Below are 19,644 nucleotides of genomic sequence, written 5' to 3'. Positions count from 1 at the left end.
TCTCATTTTTCACACACATACACACACATGCATGTATATACATACATCATATGTATGTTCTGTTTCTTTGGAGAATACTGATTGATGCAGTCATGAGAGACGGTCCTTCATGGGAGGCATCCTGTCTTCAACTCCCTAAAGATGGAATTGGGGAACTGCCAGTAGCGTAGCTAATTATAATATTTCAGGTGAGCCTTGTGTGGAACCCAGTCTCAAAAGCAGTTAGGACCCAGTTATTTAGGGATTTATGAAACACAGTTTTACCCTGTGCATTGTATCTAAAGCAAAATGAGCAATTATTTCTTAATGTGGAGTTTCAGCACAACTTAAACCATCGAACAAGTACACAGTCATTCCATTTTCCATTTCTAAGTTTTGAGTGGTATTTGTGGGAGGCTAGCAGAAAAAATGGGTTGGAATAAACTAAAATAGAGTGAAAATGTTTCAAGGAACCAGAAAAAGAAAAAAGAGCATGCTATCTTTTTTGAGTATAAATAAATAGATTATAAACACATGCCCAAAACCAAAAAAAATAGTAATTGAAAGTAAGATTCAGTGTCACACTTTGTCTCCTTTCCTGTGTCATGTTTTTAGTTCTTATTCTGTCAGTTACAAAAAATAATTCTACATATTACTTTTTGAGTTCTGAAACCTGTGTGATCATGTTAATACATTTTTACATAGAAGATAAGGAAGGGAGATGAAATATATTACTTCCTACTTTCATTACTTCCTTATTTCAAGTTTGGTTACTTATGGTACTATTTTTAATTCTTCTAATAACTATATATTTTAAGTCATAAATCAAACCTGTTTTTTAAAATTTTTTACTACGGTCTCATCTATCCACCATATTCTCCTACTTTAACACTGTCAAATCTTACACCATATATATTGTTTTGTTATTCTTTAACTTCATAGGCTTCAAAAAATGCGTACATTATTTATATTATCATTTTACGTATGATTCAGTGAAGAATCAAGTAGTATGTATTAAATATTTAAAATATGCTGTATTTCCATCATATTCATATTTGATTCATCTTGGGAAACTCCATTTTGTCTGCAATTTTAATCAACTTCTTTGTAATTTTTTTAGCCAAGAAAGTTGCCTTCCTCGTTATATAACCAAGAATGTCCAGATTCTTGATCATACTTTTTTAAAAAAAAGTTTTCTCTTTCTTTATGAAAACATTCAACAAAGAATGCCTTGGCTTCCAGTTTTCTTTTATATTGATTATGTTTCAGACCTGTGGCCAAATTGTCAAGCTGGGAATTCTTTTATGTTTCTGGGTGAATTCTGTTTTTTCCTACATCCTTATGATACTGAGTTCCATAGATTCCTTGTTAATTTATTGGAGGACACCGAATAAGTTTTTTAGCAAAGATGTGCTAGAGTACAATTTCCAACTTGTTGCATATTTGAAACTCACCAGTGTGCCTTCATACTTGATTGACTATGTCATGGATGCTTCTCAGTTGCATTTTCAGTTACTCTACAAGTATATTCTTCAATGACACACTCAGAACCTGCAGTTCATTAACTCTTTTGCTTTTTCCAAATCCATCACCCCCTCCTTTTATCCCCTTTTTCGTATCTTTCTGTCTTCATATCTTTATGTCACTTTAGTCTCATGATCCAGCATTTCAAGAACATCATTGCCAATAACCAACTTCCATCTTCTGTCTTTTCATCACACTTACTCAGCAAAAACTCAAACCTGGATGATCCCTGCTATTTCTGTTTTCTGCACCAATTTCTGAGTGTCTAACTATAAGTGGAGAAATTTGTGTAACAGAATGTATCAGTGGCACCATAAACTTCTTAACATTGAACTTAAATGTTTTTTTTTCAATTTGTATGCTGTTTATTCAAGCGTAGTCTTGCAGCTGGATCCTCCCCATCAATAATTAAATAAATTCAAGTGTCTCCCATCTTAAAAGATAAAGTCACTAACTCTCTTGAGCATGCATTTCTTTCTTGCCAGTTGTGAGATTCTCATCTTTGCTGCAGCCATCTCTTGTGTGGATCTCAGCTTTTTCAACTCTGGCTTATTCTACAGTAATATGCTTATCTGCTTTAGGTCTTTCAAAAATTCATCGAATGTTTGATCTGTTTAGGCTCTTCAGTTCCATTCTTGATGTAATCGACTTAATACGTTTTACATTCTTCTGAACAGTGTATACATGGGGATGAAAAGTAATGCCTGTTTTCAGGTGACTATCTTGTATTTAAAGATGACATAGAGCTTGCAAAAATATGGACTTAAGGGAGTTAAGGAGATAATTTAGGCCAGACATTCATTCTTTAAATGAGGAAACTGGTGTCAAAATAATCATGTGAAAGCATGATGTGATCAAAATATTTATATTAGGGTTGCTTTCAACTGCAGCTAAATACAACTAAAGAGGAATGAAAATGGAGATTACCATAATGAAAATACAATTATTTTTTTATTTTTGAAAAAAATTTAAAAAGGTATGAAAATAATAACTTTGGTTTTCATTTTAATATATTGCAGAAACCAATTTCTACCCTGTTATCCCTCCCTAATACGCTTGTTTTTCTTTTAACGTTAAAGCAGTCACACAGAAAGTTCCAGTTCAAACTAAGGTAAATTAAACAAGTACCATTTTCCCAGTAATCAGTTTTCCATTAATTTCTTGTATGTTTTTCCTCAGAACAAGCTCTAAAAAGTATTTAAGTTTGGAAATATGATAAAATTTTATCAAAAAATTATATAATTCGTTAAGTGTCACTGAGTATCCTGGTATTTACATAAGACAATAAAATGATAACAAGACTGAAAATGTGATTTAAACACAAAACAGTACTGTAGGCAGAAAATTTACTAAATAATACATAATTCAATATGATACCACATCAGTTGGAGTAAACTTGCCATCGCTTCTCACATGGCATGGCTATGGTCTGTAGTATGGTGGGTCAGTTTCCTACTCACCCTACTCGTGATTTCATTTTAAAAGTTGAATTATCTGGAAATCATTGACCATAATCAGGGACTATTAATCAGCTCATTATGTATCCCCATAGGAATAAAATTATAAAATTATAAAAATAATAACATAGGTGCACCTGTGTGGCTCAGTTGGTTAGGTGTCCAAGTCTTGATTTCAGCTCAGGTCATGATTTCAAGGTTGTGAGATCAAGCCCCACATTCTTAATCTTATAATTTCTTGCTCTTATAAGTGGCTTTCCTTCTCTCAATTTTAAATACTTTGTTTTGTTACACGAGATGGTGCAAAATATCTTACTTGCAACTTTTTAGAATTTTTTAAAGAAAATTCAGGAGAGAACTATGCATTTTCTTTAATTTTTAGATTTTAAACAGAGTTTCATACATAAGATTTGATATTTTAAAAGATACATTGAGCTTTGATCATTTCAGTCTTTAAGAAATTGAATGTTTGCTTCCTCCCAAATAATCATCTCTTCTTAATTTTCTTTTATTGTATAGATATAATACTTACTGTTCCTAATTTTTAATAGTATGTTAATTACAATACTGCTTTGGTATGACACCAGAATAATACGAATGTAAGGAAGTATTCATGGGTAACTTTGGTGATGATAGGAATGTTAACTCTCTATCTCTATATATATATATATATCTGTGTGTGTGTGTGTGTGTATAATATATAGTATATATATTATATAATTGCATACATAATCCATATTCTATATTCTATATACATATATATGCAGTATATACAGTATATATAGGCATAGCTCACTTATTGCACTTCCTTTTATTGCACTCCACAGATACTGCACTTTTTTTTTTTACAAATTGAAGGTTTGTAGCAACCCCATGTCGAGCAAATGTAGGCACACTTTTCCAATAGTATATGCTCACTTCATAACTCTGTTATATTTTGGTAATTCTTGTAATACTTCATACTTTTTCATCATTATTATATTTGCATGGCTGCAACCTCATGATAAAACCTGAACGAATGAATAAGTTTCTTCTTATGGATGAGCAAAGAAAGTAGTTTCTTGAGATGGAACCTACTTCTAGTGAAGATGTTGTTAAGACTGTTGAAGTGACACAAAATTTTAGAATATTATATAAACTTAGTTGATAAAGCAGTAGCAGGATTTAAGAGCAGTGACTCCAATTTTGAGAGAAGTTCTACTGTGGGTAAAGTGCTCTCAAACAGAACACATGCTACAGAGAGATATCATTCATAAAAGGAAGTGTTAATTGATGTAGATGACTTCATTTTCTTATTTTAAGAAATTGCCACAGCCACCCCAATCAGTCAGCTGCCATCAACATCAAGGCAAAGACCCTCCACCAGCACAAATTATGTCTTGTTGAAAGCTGAGGTAATGGTTAGCATTTTTTAGCAATAAAGTATTTTTTAATAAACTATATTCATTGTTTTTTAGACACAATGCTATTGCATACTTAATAGAGACAGTATAATGTATACAAATTTTATGTGCACTGGGGAACCAAAAAATTCATTCAGCTCATTTTATTGCAATGTTTGCTTTATTGTAGTGGTCTGGAACCAAACTCATCTATGAGAGAGAGAGTGTGAGAGAGAATTAGCATATATAGAATATAATCAGCATATATATGTGTGTATGTGTGTGTGTGTGTGTTGTCTTATATATAGAAAAGATAAAGAAAAGATGAGAGACCTTTCTTTTTTTTTTAAGGTTGTATTTATTTATTTGAGAAAGAGAGACAGAGAGAGAGCATGAACGGGGTAGGGGTGGAAGGAGAAGCAGACTCCCCGCAGGAAGAGCAGGAAGCCAGACATGGGGCTCTATCCCAGGACCCCGGCATCATGACCTGAGCCAAGGCAGATGCTTAACTGACTGAGCAACCCACGCACCCTGAGGCCTTTATGGCATATCCTAGCCTGAGTTTCTATGTTACTAAATCTAAAATAATTCTCATTTTTATTCTTTGCCTTTTTTTAAGATTAAGTAGAAACAAATTAATTGAAAGCTTCTGATTATTTTTGGTCTTGATTACTGTATTTAATATTATTCTATTAACATTGTTATTATACATTACATATATAGAATTACTGGCGATTTTAACCTGTCCTTTTCAAATTTTTGTGAGTTAAAACAGTCTATCCACAACCAATGCTACTCTTGGATATTTTAAGCATGGACAGAGAATAGAAACATTATGTTGTTTTTATTCTGAATCATTTCCCACCCAAAGTGGTATTTCCTCAAAACAGTTTTATTATGAAAACATTGTAAATGTTTTCAATGTGATAAGTTTGAAGTGTTTTCCTATAACTCGTTCCTTAACTTCAATAAAAATTGTGAGAAATTACAGCATTTTATATTATATTTTGTGTTACTATTTGTATTGTTTCTTACATATAAGTTAATACATTCTTGATTTTGCTTTTTACTATTTTAGATTAGAATTCAAAACTATTTCATATCTAGACTTAGGATAAGTGTTGGTAATCTTTTCAAAGTGATATGTGGATTTTTTTACCCTTAATTATTTTTTTACTCTTAGAGATTTGGTTATTCTCAAAGGTGATAGAAGCTTAAATATTGTGAGATAAAGAAATAGAATTGGTAGTAGTAACAGGTCTACATGTCACTGCTGATTAACCTCCATGTTTGTATTTTGATATTTGACTTTTCTCTGTAAGTAAGTATAGATCTGTTGTCTAAGTAAAAACTATGTTGGTTTGCAAGCTGAGGAGTTCCCGAGGTGAAATCTGAAACCAGCTCAGGTACATAGAGTATGAGGAGAGATTCAAAGAAGAGGCAGCCTCTACAGATTGGTAGATGGTAGGTTTAATAAGCAAGGGAACTTGCATACAAGACTTGTGTTGGTGGCTGCAAGATGAGTGCATCTTTGCACTTGATAACCAGAATCCTAAAAGTTTATATAAAGGCCTTAACAGGGTTCAATAATGTATGTAATCCAAATGGTCTCAGCAGCACATTACTCTCTCAAGGCTCCATCTTTGAAATGGCTCCTAGTGTGGAAAGAGGGTTTGAACATGCATTTCAAGGACAGGAGGGAGTGAGGAGCCTCTGATTGTCCTAGTCCAGTTCACAGGTGAGCTAGCAATCACATTGTCTTGCTGAATTCCTTCAACAAATTGGAAGGTGTCATTTACACTGATGTAAGCACATCACTTGAAACAATATTTAATCAGTGATCTCATCTAATTAGGGAACAGTAGTACCCAAATGTGCATTTGTGTGGTGTTTATTCAAGGTCAGTATGTGACCCACCTAGGAAGAAAAGTGGCGATGGAAAAATGCCTGTAAACTCAAAGTTATCATTAAAAAGCGGAGGAACTAAATACATACTTTTCTAAAGAAGACATCCAAAGGGACAATGGGTATAGGAAAAGATGTTTAACGCCTCTAATTACCAAGAAACTGCAAATCAAAACGACAATGAAATATCACTTCACACCTGTTAGAATAGCTATTATCAAGTAGACAAGAGATACAATTCTCTGTTGGTGAGAAGGGAGAGAAAAGTGAACCCTCATATTCTATTCATGGGACTATGATTTGGTTCAGCCACTATGGCAAATAGTATGGCCATTCCTCATTGTTTAAAAATACAACTACTGTAGGCTGATTTATTTCACTTAGCATAATACCCTCTAGGCCCACCTGTGTTGCCACAAAGGGCAAGATCTCATCCTTTTTTATGGCTGCATAATATTTCATATCACACACACACACACACACACACGCCACATCTTCCTTATCCATTGATGGACACTTAGGTTACTTCCATATCTTGGCTATTATAAATAATGCTGCAATAGGTATGCATATATCTTTTCAAATTAGTGTTTTTGTCTTCTCTGGGTAAATACTCAGTAGGAGAATTATTTGATCATATGGTATTTTTATTTTTAATTTTTTAAGGAGTCTTTATACTGTTTTCCACAGTGGCTATACCAGTTTATGTAAACCAAAAGTGCACAAGGGTTCCTTTTCCTCCACATTCTCACCAGAACTTATTGTTTCTTGTCTTTTTGATTCTAGCCATTCTGACAGGTGTGAAGTAATAAGTCATTATGGTTTGGATTTGCATTTCCCTGATGATTTGTGAAGTTGAGCATCTTTTTTTTGTTTCTGTTGGCCATCCGTATGTCCTCTTTGGAAAAATGTCTATTCAAGTCCTGTGCCCATTTTTTACTGACTTGTTTGGGTTTTTTTTGGCATTGAGTTGTGTAAGTTCTTTATATATTTTGGATGTTAACATTTCACTCATAAGTGGAATTTAAAAATCAAAACAAATGAGTAAACAAATTAAAATCAAAATCAGACCTGGAAATACAGAGAACACACTGATGATTTCCAGAGGGGACGGGGTGGAGGGATGGCAAAATTGGTGAAGGGGAACAGGAGATACAGACTTCTAATTATGGAATGAATAAGTCATGGGAATAAAAGACACAGCACAGGGAATATAGTCAATGGTATTGTAATAGTGTTGTATGGTGACAGATGGTAGCTACGCTTGTGGTGAGCAAAGCATAAGGTGTAGAGAAGTTGAATTACTATGTTGTACACCTGAAACTAATGTAGCATTGTATATCAGCTATACTCAAATTTTTAAAAATTAAAAAATTAAAATGAAAATAGAACTACTATATGATCCATCAGTTCCAATTCCAGGTATATCCAAGGGAAATGAAAATAGGGTATCACAGAGATATCTGCACTCCCGTATTTACTGCAGCATTATTCACAACAGCCAAGATATGTAAACAACCCAAGGATCTGTCAGTGGATGAATACATAAAGAATATGGGAGATACACGCACGCACGCACGCACGCACACACGCACGCACAATGGGATGGTATACTATTCATGAAAAAGAAGGAAATCCTGCCATTTGTAAAAACATGGGTCGACTGTGAGAGATAAGTCAGATAAGTGAGACAGAGAAATACAATTAGTGTATGATATTACTAAATATGTCAAATCTAAAAAAGCTACACTTATAAAAACAGAGTGGTAGTACCAGAGGCTAGAGGGTGGGAGAATTGGGGAGATGTTTAAGGGTCCAAAACATGCAACTAGTAGATAAATAAATCACGGAGATCTAATGCACAGCATAGTGATTATAATCAACAATACTGATCTTAAGCTTCACAGTTGATAAGAGACTAGATCTTAAGTGTTCTCAAGATCACTTGAGTGATCTTGACAGAGCTGTTAGGTAACACCAAAGTGGTAATCATACTGCAGTATGTAAATACTATCAAATTAACACATTTTACACCTTGAACTTACACAATGTTATATGTCAATTATATCTCAATAAAAAAGGTATCTAGGATATGAGCAAAACACTTAACAGTGGCTAAATATCTCACTTATACTTCCACGTTCCATTGGAAGAGAGAAGATATTCATGGATAACTTAGAGCTGGCAGATTCCTTTCTCTTCTTGGAACATAACATCAAGGAATAGTTTAAAATAAAGGAAGTTTAAGTTTAAAATAAAGGAAGTTCTATCTTCATTTATAAAATACAGCAACTGGAAATTGAAAAGTTCTATACATTGCTACAAAATTTGTATGTTGACTTTTCTCTGATCTTCAAATGCATTAGAATAGCACAGTAGTTCTCACTTTGTGTTAATTATTGCAACCCTTATGTCCTCATATGACATTTCCATGTATATACTATATATTACAGACTGTATGTATATCTGTGCTTTATACATTTAAAAAAGTGATTTTTTTTTCAATCCCCAAATATCTATCACCCCTTCCAGGCAATATCACCCCCTTGTAAGAATTCCTGAAATAACTCTAAACCTGAGAGTTAAATTTCTTTTTTTACAGCATCAAAACCGTATATGTTAATTCAAAACTATGATTCAAATAATACCATTAAGATTAAAAATTAAATACTGAGCCTAAAAGTTCTTCCTGTATAGGATTTTCACAAAGGAATGTCTATAACATCAGGTTCCATTCTGAGTAACATGAGGAAGGGCCAAAACATCTTTGAAAACTAAAGCTGACTAGAAAACTAAAAAGTTAAAACAACAACAACTAAAGTTATTTTGATATTAAAAACTCCCAAATAAGGCTTTGTTCCAACTTGGCTGCAAAAATGGATGCTGGGTGGTTCTAATTTAAGACATCCTTAGGATGGGGGTAGTCACTGGCCTTCCCATCTTCTTCCTCCAGTGAAAACTGTTTATACTCTCAAATAATGGAAGGAGAGTTTGAAGTTTAAAACAAAAAGAAAGATACCATAAGTGTTGATTGCAATAAATGTACCAGAGGATATAGACAGAGAGGTTGGTAATTATATTGCAAGGATCTCATTTTTGCAGTTCTAGAAGCCTAAGACTGGCAAACTGTAATTGTATCATTAACTGGAAACTCCTTTAGCTGTGGAGTGGGGTCAAAAGTAATCTCTTACTGTGGCTTATGCAACACGACAAACATTGGAGAGGCACTAACATAACACTTAATGAGGAAAATGATCTTTTGAAAAGTAAAGTGGCCAGTCTCCATCATAATGCTGAGATCCACTTCTAATATAACCCTAACATTATTGTTGATATACATAAGTATTCCTCCAAAAAGTAATCAGCTTTTAAATATCAAAGAAAAGATAATATTAAAAATGACATTTCAGTTTATGTGTTTGTGAGTCTTTCATAAAAATAAAAATTAAATAATTCATAATAAGAAGCTACCAGTACTTCTCAATTTTAGTAAAATGTTTACCTGAGAGAAGATGTTTTTATTAAAGAATTTATATACATGGTAAAATTGAGTCATTCTTAATGCCAAATTAAACTTCTAGTGTTTAATAATTAAACACATTTTTTTCCAGCTGGATCCATATTAATAGAATTTAGTGGGAATCAATAAAATAAGTATTGCCCAATTCACCCATAATACACCGGACCTTCCGTTCTTAACTCTTTTTCCACTGAGTCAATTACCAAGTATTAATTGCAGCTGCATGGTAGCAGCAACATAACTCAACCTCCCATTCTACCTTTCCTCATAAATGGTTTGCTGCAAAAGGAATGAGAAGACCCCTCCACTGTTTTTGACAGCTGTGAGAGAGGGACAATGGCAGGAATGTGCATAGATGAGTCAAAATTGGAACCAATGAAAACAAGAAGAAAAATTAAATAGGGTTTTTATGATTACGTCCTCGTATTTCTCACCTGTCTGTCTAGAGTTTCTGCCCTCCTTTCATGTCTGAATATAACCTTCTGCGAGAAGAATCCCAAATGAGTTACACTATTAGGAAAATCTTAACGATAGGAGTACCTCCTTATGATAGTAATTAGTCAATAGAGAGCAAGATTTAAATTGACTTAACTTAAATTGAAAGATTTTTTTATTAAAATAACTTATGATACAGATTAAGTATATAATTATTTTATATATTAATTGGTCATTATATACAGAAATGATTTTTAAATCACATTGCAACATTAGCAAGTTAATAAATGGAGTCCAGATTGAAAAAAGAACCTTTGCTTCATTTATTTTCTAGGATTTTCAGATTATTTGAGAGCTACAATTGAAGAGGGCTCTACTAGTACAAAAAAAAAAATTGGATAAGAAAATCTACATTTAAAATTAGGCTTTGGGGGCGACTGGGTGGCTCAGTCAGTTAAGCATTTGCCTTTGGCTCAGGTCTTGTTCCCAGGGTCCTGGGATTCAGCCCCACACTGGGCTCTCTGCTCTGTAGGGAGCATGCTTCTCCCTCTCCCTCTGCCTGCCACTCCCCCTGCTTGTGCTCTCTCTCTCTGTGTCAAATAAATAAATAAAATCTAAAAAGAAAGAGTTGACCTTAAAAATAAAATAATAAAATAAAAATAAGACTTTGATATTTAATAATTATGTGATCTTTTATAAATCACCTTAGCAATAATACCAATAATAAAACAAAGAACAGTAAAAGTCTGGTACCTCGGGGTTGTTATGATAACTAATCACAGTCAGTATGTTACATAATAAAGATTTTAACTCCTAAGGGGCCTGTATTACTTATTTATGTATCTGTCCATCTAACTCACAAATACTTTGAGGGTATTGTGTAAGTGATACAGTGGAAGTTTCTGTATTATTCAGGATAAGATAGACTGGGTTCCAATGAGAACAACCACAATATCCCACTGAATAACACCACTAAATCCTATTGCTAATTCATATCACAGTCTAAAATCAGTCTGGCAGCTTTCCTTGACTGTTCTCAAGCTATGACTTTTAGTTTGAGACTCAGGTTCAAGTCTTATCCCTGAGGTATGGCTGAAAAGTTAATCTTTTAAATTACCAGTTCCGTGATTTGTAATTTGAGGACAAAAATAGGAGCTACCTAGAAAGAAAATTAAATGAGATAATGTGTATAAAACAATTTGCACCAAAATGGCACACAGCACAAGCTCAATTAATGTGAGTCATTATTTTTCTGGGAAAAGTCAGGGTATAAGGTGATAATAAACCCATTCAGGAGATCTCAAGGCTTTCTCTTCTAACCTTTATGGAGCAAAACCCTATCCAGGTTTGTAGTGTTCCCCACCACCAACCTCTACCCCCCACCACACAGGCCAGTTCACATTCACCAAGATTGCAGCCTCTGCTATGTGATTGTCAATATGAAACCCTTTACACCTATGTTGTACTCTGAACATAGCGTTAGTGATTCTCTCTTCCTGTCATGCCTGTTATTGTTGGAGCAGGCCAATAAGACCCTAAGATGTCTTGGCCTAACTGCCTTTATTAATTCCTTCAGAGTAACTTTCTTGATTTTTTTTTCCCCCTATCTGGGGAAATTGCTTTGGGGAATTTAAACATCTCAGGTTCCATCTTTTGATCAGACTACAGCTTAATGTCTGGAAGTATCTTTGCCTTAGGTTTCTATCACCTTCCTTCATGAGGAAATGAACAAGACTAGCGTTTATGTTCCATTTCCTTATAGGGACCCCGGTTGGGAGACCCACCAAGCTTTGATTCCTCATACAGGATTCCCAGCCTTTTATTTCTAGTCAATGAAATGGACCACACCTGGAGGTATAGGGGAACATTCACCTGTTTGACTCAAAGGCCAAAAGCCAAAAGAGAAAAACAACACAAAACAAAACAAAACCCCCAGAACACAAAATGACAATTAAATAACAAAATAATCCATGGTGGAAAATCTATGAATGTGGCAACACTTTTCAGAAATCCAGGAAGTGGTAAATAGATACTGCAGATTGTGACACCCTCAGATGGTCTTATTCAGCTTTTTTTTTAAATTTTTGAATTTATTTACTTGTCAGATTGAGAGAGAGAGACAACAAGCAGGGAGAGCTGCAGGTAGAAGGAAAAACAGGTTCCCCACTGAGCAAGGAGCCCAATGTGGGACTCGATCCCAGGATCCTGGGATCATAACCAGAGCTGAAGACAGACGCTTAACCAACTGAGCCACCCAGGAGTCCCTTATTCAGCTTTCTTAATGCTGTGTTGGATTAGTGTTTTATGTTGAGAAAGTAAGAAACTGTTTAAACTCTACATCAGACTATACAGCTCAATGAGGAGAACTGTCATGTGTTCTTTCCTGTGTATTCTTCATGCTTAACTCAATCTTTGACACATAGAAGGTGCTTGATATGTGTATGTGTTGAATAAACATTCAGCAAACACTGATCCTTGTTTGTTGCATGCCAGGCCTTGTGGCGAAGTGATTGGCCATACAAAGATCAACTTAGTAGCCACATACTTAGTAGGCTTTTTAAAAAGTAGAAAGTGGGATTTCCAAAAATATCTTAAGATATGGCAGAAAAAAATTTATTGAAGAACATCTAATTTTTAGCAGTCTTAACCTTCAAACATGGAGGATGGAAAAGAATGGTAACTTATAAACGAAATCCTAAGGGCACAGAAAGGAAGAGGTAAAACACTCACTATTTGCAGATGGCATGATACTATATATAGAAAGCCCTAAAAACTCCACCAAAAAAATAACCATTTGAACTAAAAAATGAATTCAGTAGAGTTGCAGGATGCAAAGTTAACGTACAGAAATCAGTTGTGTTTCTCTACACTAATGATGAAGTAACAGAAAAAAATTAAGAAAGTAATCAATTTAAATTACATCAAAAGAATAAAATACCTAGAAATAAATTTAACCAAGGAGGTAAGAGACCTATACTCAGAAAACTGGAAGACAATGATGAAAGAAATTGAAGATGACGCAAATAAATGGAAATATATTCCATGCTCATGGATTAGAAGACTTAACATTATTAAAATATTATTTTATATTTATATTTATATATTTGTATATATTTATATTTATAATATTAACATTATTAAAATATTCATACTACCCAAAGCAATCTGTAGATTCAGTGCAATCCTTATCAAAATACCAATGGCATTTTTCATATAACTGGAACAAAGAATCCTAAAATTTGTATGGAAGAACAAAAGACCCCAAATAGCCAAAGCAATCTTGAGAAAGAAGAGCAAAGCTGGAGGTATCATGCTCCCTGATTTCAAAATGTATTACAAAGCTATAGTAATTAAAACAGTATGGTGCTGATATGGAAACAGATATGTAGACCAATGGAATTGAATAGAGAGCCTGGAAATAAACCCACACATATATGGTCAATTAATCCATAACAGAGGAGGCAAGAATATCCAATGGGGAAAAGACAGTCTCTGCAGTAAAAGGTGTTGGGAAAACTAGACAGCTGTATGCAAAAGAATGAAACTGGACCATATACAAAATATGTTATACCACATATAAAAATAAACTCAAAATCAATTAAAGACTTGAATATAAGACCTGAAACCATAGAACTCCTGTAAGAAAGCATAGGCAGTAAGCACGTGGACATTAGTCTTAACAACATTTTTTGGATCAGTTTTCTCAGGCAAGGAAACAAAAGCTAAAATAAACAAATGGGATTACATCAAACTAAATAGCTTTTGCATAGTGAAGGAAACCATCAATGAAACAAAAAGGCAATATATTGAATGGGAAAAGATGTTTACAAATCATACATCTGATAAGGGATTAACATCCAAAATATATAAAGAACTTACTGGATTTAATATCAGAAAACTAACAAACAAAGAAGGCATCCGGGTGGCCAACAGGCACACACAAAAAAAATGCTCAACATCACTAACCATCAGGGTAAGGCAAATTAAAACCACAAGAGATATCACCTCATACCTGTCAGATTGGCTATTATCAAAGACAAAAATAGAACAAATGCTGGTGAGAATATGGAGAAAAGAGATCCCTTGTACTGTGTTGGGAATGTAAATTGTCCATTCACTATGGAAAACAATATGGAGATCCCTCCAAAAATTAAAAGTAGAACTTCCGTATGATCCAGCAATTCCACTTCTGTGTATTTATACAAAGAAAATAAAAACACCAACTTGAAAAGATATACGCACCCCCAAGTTCACTGCAGCATTATTTATAAGAGCCAACATATGGAAGCAACCTACGTGTGTCCATCCATAGATGAATAGATAAAGAAGATGTGAGATACACACCCACACACACACCCACACATACGCAATGGGATATTACTCATCCATAAAAAAGAATAAAATCTTGCCATTTGCAACAACATGGATGGGCCTATGTGAAGTAAAATAAGTCAAACAGAGAAAGACAAATACCGTATGATTTTATTTATATGTGGAATCTAAAAAACAAACAAAACAGAAACAGACTCATAGAAACAGACTGTCGGTTACCAGAGGGGTGGGGTTAAGAGGTATAAACTTCCAATTATAAAATAAGTAAAGCATGGGGATATAATGTTCAGCACAGGGAATACAATCAATAATATTGTAATAACTTTGTATGGTGACAGATGCTAACTAGACTTATCATGGGAATCACTTCATGGTTTGTAAAAATACTGAATCATTATGATGTCATCATTATGGTACACAGCATTATTGATTATTGATTACGATATATATAAATATTATCACTATGATATATATCATTATGATGTACATCTGAAACTCACTTATACTTGAATTAAAAAAAAACCTAATAGTGAGTAGACTAGCCAAAATATGAATATTACATACACTTTAAGGTGGCATATTTTTCACACAATTTTCTTATTGAGGTGTAATTGCCATATCACATTCTATTAGTTTCAGGTGTATGACATAAGGATGTGATAGTAAGTCTAGTTAACATCACATAGTTTTAAGTTTTTTTAAAATTGAGAAATTAAACCATCAAAACAATTGCTCTGAGATCGTTTCCAAAGTTTTATTTCAATTTGCATGTTGCTAATAGAGGATAATAGTGAGAAAGCCCAGTCCTGAGGCCGTAGATAACATAAAATATATAATCTTGCCTAGTGGTACATCCCGGCCAGAGATCGTTCAATAAAAGGAAATGAATATATACGAAAAATGTTCAGAGATAATTATGCTAGTTTTTCAGCCTAAATACCTTGGAATTTGCAAAGACAGCTCATAGACAAAAGCGATACCACTAAAATTCAGTGCAATAGATTTCTCTATTCACAGTGACAGGAACATCTCTCTCAATATTACTTAGCTAATGAACGAATAGATCTGCTGTGAAGTTCCTAGGAGGCTCATTTTCTTGAGAACAGTAGTAAAAGTTAGCTGATGAATGACCTAAACTGCTTAATGTTTCTCCTTATAACTTCTGAGCAGCAAGGCGTATCCAGGCAAGTACTGAAGGAGTTATCCTCAGGAGGCCCTGGTGTCCTTGCAGGTTGTCAGAGGCAATGAGCCAGGTTTATTTCAAATGGCTCCTTAAATGAACATTTATTTTGTGCCAGTAACACGTTTTTGATTAACAGCTCCTTTGACTAATTTGCTTCCCCAAACAGCCCAATAAAGGACTCGTTTAAAACATAATTAAAAGCATGTTATTGCTAGCAGTTAATACTGATTAAAACAGGCATTAAGACAATTATCGTTGAAGGAAAGTAAGCACCCGTAGTTTGCATAGAATCCATCCTTACTGTTTTTATGCATTTCGTACAGAAATGGATACATGACAAGCTAGAGCCAGGGCTCATTCTTTATGGAATCATATCAAAGTATGTTCCTATTTTGTTTGTTTCTTTCAGTGAGCGGGAAAATCTTTCTATAGGTGGGCTACTGAAAATCGTTCTATAGGTGGGCTACAGCAAAACATTAATGTCTTCAACAAGGTAAAGCTCATTTTCAATCAATATGAACTGATTTTGACTGTATGGAATAAAGCTCAGCTGTTCTTTTATAGTAAGAGGACATATACCTTCATTCTTTCTAAACACTCTCATTACAGAGAACTTCCTTAGTCACATAATAGATTGAATGCAGTGGATGTTAATACTGTTACTTGGCGCTTTGATCTATTTGTTTTCATATTGCTTCTTATTCAAGCATATTCTGTTGTGGTGTGAAAGAAAAATAATACCTTAAATGGTTTCTGATTCTTTAAGATTTTATTTATTTATTTATTTGAGAGAGAGCGAGTGAGCACAAGCAGGGGAGGAACAGAGAGAGAAGCAGACTCCCCACTAAACCAGGAGCCTGATGTAGGGGCTCAACGTGGGGCTTGATCCCAGGATCCTGGGATCATGACCTGAGCCTAAGGCAAATGCTTAACCAACAGAGCCACCCAGGTGCCCCCTGCCCCGTTCTTTTTTTTAAAGTGCCTTTTAAAACAGAGCAATAGTGGAAATTAATATTATATGAAAATAAGTACATCAAGTTTTTGCAACAACTTCTGTGTTTTGCTTCAAATTATGACTTTTCAGGAATTCGGTAGGTAATACAAAAGGAACATGTGTTTTGCATGAAAGATTATTTTATTGAAAATGAAAATATAGAAAATAGCATCCAGTTTATATAAAATATTTTTCTTATGATCAATTTTATATTTGAGTATAACCTCTTATTTTGTGACTATTCAAGAAGGCATATGGTGGAAATAATGGCAATTGAGTTTGGGTATACTTGACTAGAGCAAAGCTGTCTTTATACAATGGATTTATAAGTCATCTTAAAAATTTAACATAAAAGATTGCAAAGATCAAACTATGCCAACAGGTTTGATCATTTGTTCTGGATTCCCACTTTGCTGGGGTAGCCCCTGGAGAGACTTACAAATAGATGGCACTCCCCAGGTGCCATGGCCGAGTGTATTTATCAAGGGATGATTTGTCTTTCCCTTTATGGATCCAAGAAAGGTCTAGGGTTACTATAGTCACCAGAGGCCAATTTCCAAACCTTGTAAAGCTTGGGGAGTTAAAAATTAAAAACAAAAACAAAACACATACACATACATACACACACACAAACTTGTAAGGCAATATGTGGTCTAAAATTGCATGTTTGTCGGGGAGAGGGAATATAAAAAGGGAAAGGAGAAAGGCGTATTTTGTCATATTTGATATCAGTACTAAATTAATTTCGTTTCATTCTACTGTAGGCTTTTTACAGCTCTTTTCTGGATGATTCTAAGAGCTTTCTAAAATATCTTCCTCTTTCTACTTTGGTTAATCCTTCACACTGCCATCAAAATTATGGTTCTAAAATGCAAATTTGATCTCCATCTATCCTAGTTAAAATCTCTCCATGATTCATATCGATTCTTTTTGACAGGGTATAATTCTTTAATTATCTGACCTCAACCTATATTTTCAGTCAGATTTTCTGATCTGCTGTCTTGTGGACATCATGAAACCTCACAGAACTAAACTGCTTTTTTAATCATGTGAGCTAGTGGAAACTCTGGTACATAAAAGATAATTAGCAACCTTTGTTGAATAAAAATATATTGCATTTTAGGTATTATTTATATTGTGTTAGTGTGCATAGGTATTTCTAACAGTGAGTAAAAATGCAGATAATATTTTGAACTACTCAGATAATCTTGTGAATTATTCCACTTAGATAAATGGAATAATCACAGGAACTTGGCGACTACTCTACAGCATGACCTGGATTTATTAGGTAATAGTTCAGAGTTCTGGCTAGACAGTCAGCTGTGAAATCTGACGTAACTGTCCAGTGCCTCAGTTTCTTCAGCTGCCAAATGGGGATAATAAAGCATGATTTCTAGGGAAGAGTTAACGGTTAATAGATGTAAATTTCTCAGGACAGTATGTAGCAAATTTTACATAAAAATGAGCCTTTATATCAATCTCAGATGTCTCTGTACACCAAAAGAAACCATTATATCAGTGATCTCAAAATATCAAGGAATATACATGTCTGTGAGTCTAAAGTAAACAGTTCTTTGTGTCTTCCTTGCCTCCTCCTGATCCAGCCTTTTCTCTTCTCCCCTCTGCTCGAAGGCCCAGGACAATGGTCCATAAAGACAACACCAGTATGCCCAGTGACCTCTCGCTTAAGGTGGGGTCACTGATGGGGAGAACAGGCAGGAGAAGGAAGAGAAGAGGGTGGTGAGGGAATATATTACAACGGCACTAGTGGCTGACTGGGTTCCAGGACCTGAGGCCAGCCGGCCTGGGCAGGGACCACTCCATATGGCACCCCCTGCCTCTAGGATCTAGTAGCCACTGCACCCCCGTTGCCCCCCAGGCCTGGGCTTTTTGCCATCTCGCTCTTACCAGCCCTGGGCTCCTACTCTTCTTGACCATTACACTACACTTTACCTACATCTTTGGAAAGAGTTTACTTAGTCAACTCTTCTGAAATGTTCCCATTTATTTCCTGCAAGGAACTTGACCAAAGCAATACTAAAAAGAAGTAATTTGATTTCGAATCTTGTAACTAATATTGCTTGTTGAATATATTTGCTTATTGTCAAAGACAAACACCCCCTAATGCCAAAATAGTTATTATCTTTATCACAGTTGTTACAACTGGATATGTGAATTGTATTTCATCAAAATATGGCTTTTGCTCTATGGCAGTTGATTTTTTTTTTTTTTAATTGACAAATTGAGAAAAGCAGTTGTTTCTGGACAACTTTGAAACCAAAGCAGCCTTCTACAGATATTAAGGTCATGATACGGAGATTAACTAAATAGTAATGTATTGTCTTGCCTGGAAACTTAGCTGCTATAACAGTCACTTGGATCCTGGCAGAACGTATTTAAAATATAATCTATTCTATTTACAGAAATGTATTTACTTATTTTGACAACTGAAAACAATAAACTTATCTTTCCAAACAGCAACTATTTTAATTCAATGCTGAAAAAAAAAAAAAAAAAGCTATTGGGCAAGGTAGAGAGAGCGTGGATAAAAGTAACAGTAAAAGCAGAAGGAATAGGATTTTTCTTCTTTGCATTTCCCCAAGGTGTTTTGCCCATGGCAGTGATGTTCAAATACATATTTATCAGAGAGAGAGAGAGAAAAAAAGGGAGAGATAGAGATTCGAGAATCAGAAAGTAATAAATTTGACTTCTGAGTTTTTTGGACTCATGGAAAATTTTGTTGCTCTGATTGTACTTAAAACTCTGTTGTTCTGGTAAATGCATTGAAATAATTGGTATTTTTCCATCTTTAAAATGGGGAATACAGTGCATTTATTTAAAAGTAGAGCATTTACTAGAACATTTGAAAATATTTTATTGTAATAAAAAGTAGTATTACTGAATTATACATTTTATCAAGATATTTTATATGT

General features: G+C 34.3%; 1 long non-coding RNA gene across 2 annotated transcripts in view; it reads left to right on the top strand.

The window, feature by feature from the left end:
- Nucleotides 1-19,644, top strand: part of LOC123001649 (uncharacterized) — a 256,285-nt gene that overhangs the window by 197,906 nt on the left and 38,735 nt on the right. For both annotated transcript variants that reach the window (XR_008961125.1, XR_006410742.2), the window contains one exon: nucleotides 16,127-16,210. This is a non-coding gene — a long non-coding RNA (uncharacterized LOC123001649). The remainder of the gene's footprint in view (nucleotides 1-16,126; nucleotides 16,211-19,644) is intronic.

Source organism: Ursus arctos, unplaced genomic scaffold, assembly GCF_023065955.2.
Source record: "Ursus arctos isolate Adak ecotype North America unplaced genomic scaffold, UrsArc2.0 scaffold_1, whole genome shotgun sequence".
Classification (NCBI taxonomy): domain Eukaryota; kingdom Metazoa; phylum Chordata; class Mammalia; order Carnivora; family Ursidae; genus Ursus; species Ursus arctos.
This window is presented reverse-complemented; position numbering and strand designations above follow the sequence as displayed.